Source organism: Galeopterus variegatus, unplaced genomic scaffold (assembly GCF_000696425.1).
Source record: "Galeopterus variegatus unplaced genomic scaffold, G_variegatus-3.0.2 Scaffold456, whole genome shotgun sequence".
Classification (NCBI taxonomy): domain Eukaryota; kingdom Metazoa; phylum Chordata; class Mammalia; order Dermoptera; family Cynocephalidae; genus Galeopterus; species Galeopterus variegatus.
Window position 1 is genome coordinate 53,519 of NW_007726567.1, and position 4,309 is coordinate 57,827.

A 4,309-nucleotide genomic window follows, 5' to 3' on the forward strand; every position below is an offset into this window, starting at 1 on the left:
GCATCCTCAGACCTGGTTCACTCTCAGCTACTGACCCAACCTGTTACTTTGAGTTGTGCTCATAGGGAGAAGCAGAAGTGATGTAAGAGTGTCCTCTCTCTCTGAAAAACTTTCTACAGATTCAATTCTCTCTCTCTCTCTCTCTCTCTCTCTCTCTCTCTATATATATATATATATATATATATATATATATATACACACACGTGCATATATATGTATGTATTTATTTATTCATTTTTTTGTATTTATTCTTCCTCCTCTTTTTCTGTGTCTGTAATTGGTTTTCCTCTTTAACCCCAAACCAATGTCTTGGTCTCTAAACATAGTGTGTCTCTCACCTAACATGTAGAACAGCAGAAAGATAGTGATTGCTCAGTGTTCTCAAAATTGTGTTGGTGAATTTCTAGCTTTAAAATACTTAGGAAGCATTTGTCTTTCTCTTCCTCTCTCTTCTCTTTCTTCAGGGACTGGAAACCTCAAGTATTTGTTCTTATGCTTTTGGCTGGCCTGTGGATTAGATTGAAGACCAGATAGAACAGCAATTTGCAGGTGAGGTGGTCATTCTGATCACCAGGGAAGTTTTGAAAAGACAAACTCTCAAGCCCACTTCCAGACAGCCTTATTCACAAGGTCTAGGGTGGAAGCCAGGATTCTGTACTTTTTATAAAGTTTCCAAAATTATTCTAATTAATTCTCATGCAGATTGAATCCACTGCTGCAGACCTCCTTTTGAAAACCTGTAGATTGCTGGTGACCCCTTCCCTATGTTTGATTACTAATTCTGGTATGGTATCTGGGTGATGTCTATGCATATCGATAGCTACCATACAGGCAAAAAGTAGGGGCCCAGTAAATATTTTGATTGATATTCTAGAATCACCATATTTTTCTTACAACAATAGTAGTCATTATTGATGACCTTGCCAATGAAATTTTTGTTGGTTAAAAGAAAAGATTAGGGGCCGGCCCGGTGGCACACTGGAGAGTGCGTTGCTTGGGAGCGTGGCGGCGCTCCCGTCGAGGGTTCGGATCCCATGTGGAGACCGGTTCCCGCTCACTGGCTGAGCGTGATGCGGACGCAACACCGAGGGTTGCGATCCCGTTGCTGGTCAGCAAAAAAGACAAAAAGGGAAAAAAAAAAAAAGAAAAGATTAGGATTCAATATAAAATGAACAATTTTATAGACAAACATTAAGGCTTATATTACTGTTTTCATCATTTTCTTACACAATGTTATAAGCACCATTGAGTAAACTAACATTTTGAATGGGGAGAGAAAAACACTTATGACCCTTGCATGTGCAGTTGTGGCAGGATTTTGTGTATTTTTTTCTTCCAGACAACATGAAGTCTAGCCCAGGTCTACACAGCTGAAGATTTTTAAACTGAAGGTTTATGACACATGGACAAGAAAACAGGATTGCTACAATGAAGGGGGCATAAATAAAAATACACCATTAAAGTAAGAGGGCTTGAATGGAATAGTTAGGAAAACTAATAAACAGAGTAAATTGTATAAATGGAAAATGGGAAATTAAATGGAGAAGAAACAGAAGACAGAAATGAGGGACATGGACATGCTTTGTTTGCTTACATAATTGTAAAAATGTGACTTCAAGCATTTTTATGAGGAGCTGGGAGGAAAGAATAAAACAAATTAGAGGCACATAAAAATGGAGAGCGGTTAACATATATGTCTTGGACACTTTGCTGCAGTACAGAGGGAGCTTAGAAACCTAAGAAAGAATAATTATTGTTCAGCTGGGGTAGCATTTCCTCCTTGTTGGATTCCTGGACATTGAGACCGAAGAGCTCATGACTTTTCTGAGAGTTTTACTTAGTTTTATCGGTGTTCTCTATTATGTGGTTAAATGATAAATCTGCTTCAACTTAAATATATTTATTGAATACCTGTGAGGTGTGAGTTGCACAGAATAGGAGTCTGGAATTTAAAGCAAGGACCTCTTGTTTTAGTTCAGAGGTAAACTTACAAAAGCAAAAGCAGAAATAAAGAAGATTAAAAAAAGACATTCAGTATTTAAAGGTTTGCTTTTTTTGTAATAAAAAAGTAGCCTAGGATCATCTCTAGCTATTTGAATCTATCTATAGGTCTTTAAACTGGGCATTCTTTTCACCTGTAGAATTCCCCTACTGAAAAATTAAATGTGATATTTAGTTTCCTTTGGTTGCTGGGTGGTAGATACAACAGATTTCTCATAACTTACACTCTGGCAATAGGACTTTTAGGATTCTAAAGGTATTTGTTCCTTTTCCCACTTACTGGGCTTGCACATCAAATACTGTGACTCACAGCACCTCAGAATTTCTCTCTGGCTAGGAATAGAACAGCCTAGTAAGTAGCACTTTCCTTCTTCCCACGTCTCCCCTCCCCCTTATGCACCTGTACCCCATGTCCCTCCCTTCACTGTAGAATCTGTGACAGTAGAGTTGTGTTATTTTGGGCCGAGCCCGTGGTGCACTCGGGAGAGTGCGGCACTCGGAGCGCAGCAGTGCTCCCGCTGCGGGTTCAGATCCTATATAGGGATGGCTGGTGCGCTCACAGTGCTCACTGGTTGAGCACGGTGAGGCTGGTCTCAAAAAGGACAAAAAAAAAAAAAAAAAAAGAGTTGTGTTATTTTGCCAGCAGCGAGCTTCCATGGGAATATATTCCACATTAAGGAATATATTCCACCTTAAGGAATATATTCATAGATGGTCACAAGGCCCTCCACTGATCTGATTGTGGTTTTGCTGTCTTAGGAAGCTCCCTTTTTCCTCTCTTCCATAGAACTGAATCCAAATCTCTGGATTCTTGTTTGTATTAAAGTAAGAGCTTCCTAAATTTCAGAGTTTAAGTATGGCCTCATAGGATTTCAGAACTTTTATTATTTTTCCCCCTGGTCTTTCCTTATGGCTATACATAGAGGAAGTTGGAATATATTTTTTGTGGTTTACTGTCTTACCAAAGCCTCATCTTTTAATTAGAAGAGCTCCTCAATAAGCTAGAATTGTTTCAACTTCAAACTTCTGCAAAATGACATGAATTGAAAAGTTGTAATCATATACCTTTTACATTGTTGGCACATGTCCTTGGTTAAAGATAATTTTAATTTGAAGAGGAACTTCTCTTTCCTGACTGCTTTTGGGTGCTTTTTGGAGAAGAGGATAATTCAGCAGTTTATTTAAGATCTGACTCCACTTGAGCTTTAATATCATATCAGTTTCTTGGGAAGATTAGCTGCTGGGAGGCTAATTGTGTGATGACCACACTCCTTGGTTGAGGGTAAATGAGTGCTATGGGCATTTTCTGTTTTATTTGACTTGATTAGGTGCCATCTCCAATGGCAATCTGTGAAGCCAATTAATAGAAAAAGTAAGTTATATTAATCTCTTTTCAGCTGTGCAAAGAAAGAGTCAAAACATAATGGGTAAATTCTTCTAAGTGTGAAAAATTACCCACTTTGTCTATTTCATATTTCTCAAATTCTAAAATTAATGAGTTTTGGGAAAAAAATGTGTGTATCTCTATGGACACAGAGTTTATGAATGCAAGGGGGCACTTCTGGAGAGCAGAAAAGGAGGAGTACTTCCAGGTAGGATATGAAAAAGATATATTTAAATACTGAAATGTACATTATTCATACTTTCACATGATTGGTTTTTCAGAGAGAAGGTTATTGTGGAGAATAGCTTTTCTAACAGCAACTACATTTAGCTGGTGCCAAAATAGGGAAGATGGAGTAGTGGTTTTGATTTTTAAGTCACTCATAGCTGATCTTGCTGGGCTTTTGGCAATTCTACTTTTGGCGGATGAAAACCACATCTCAGATTTATGTTCCTATGCAACTGCTAAAATACTAAGGTATTGTAGATAAGGACTCTCTGCTGGCTTCTTACCGTCAGCCCCCTGATTGGCGGTCTGGACTTCTCACTGTTTCACGCATTTGTATCTTGCTCATAATGCTTGTTCTGATGGGAACACTCAACCCACCTTCACCTGGGGAAACTTGTTCATTCTCTTAAGAATAACCTCAGTCACCATCTTCTCAGGGACTCTCTGCTGGCTTCTTACCGTCAGCCCCCTGATTGGCGGTCTGGACTTCTCACTGTTTCATGCATTTGTATCTTGCTCATAATGCTTGTTCTGATGGGAACACTCAACCCTCCTTCACCTGGGGAAACTTGTTCATTCTCTTAAGAATAACCTCAGTCACCATCTTCTCAGGGAAGTCATTCCAAGGCTCCAGATTGAGTTCAGTGCTCTTCTCTATCACCCGATAGAGGTCTATGACTCCTCCCCCTTGTGAAA